Source organism: Penaeus monodon, chromosome 27 (assembly GCF_015228065.2).
Source record: "Penaeus monodon isolate SGIC_2016 chromosome 27, NSTDA_Pmon_1, whole genome shotgun sequence".
Taxonomy (NCBI): Eukaryota; Metazoa; Arthropoda; class Malacostraca; order Decapoda; family Penaeidae; genus Penaeus; species Penaeus monodon.
Genome location: NC_051412.1, coordinates 13,812,320 through 13,812,541, shown reverse-complemented (window position 1 = coordinate 13,812,541; position 222 = coordinate 13,812,320). Strand labels below are relative to the sequence as shown.

At 41.0% G+C, this 222-nt stretch overlaps 1 protein-coding gene across 1 annotated transcript in view; it reads left to right on the top strand.

Moving 5' to 3' along the window:
* LOC119590585 overlaps positions 1-222 on the top strand; it is a gene marked incomplete at its 5' end in the record, with an annotated part of 7,559 nt that overhangs the window by 2,946 nt on the left and 4,391 nt on the right.

Here is a 222-nt window from a genome sequence, read left to right as displayed (position 1 = left end):
CCGGTTGACATAAAAAATCCGGATTTTTTATGGTTATTTATGCAATGTGTATTGAACAGAAAGTAATGCGTTGCTTAGGAATGAACAGGAATTCCTGTTGGGACGTTGAAATAAAACCCAGCAACTGATTCGGAAGTTCAGTGCCATCAAAACATAACTACTCCAAGCGCGGTAAATTGCACTCCGAAATCAATGCCGGAAACCTGAAGGAACCGGATACAG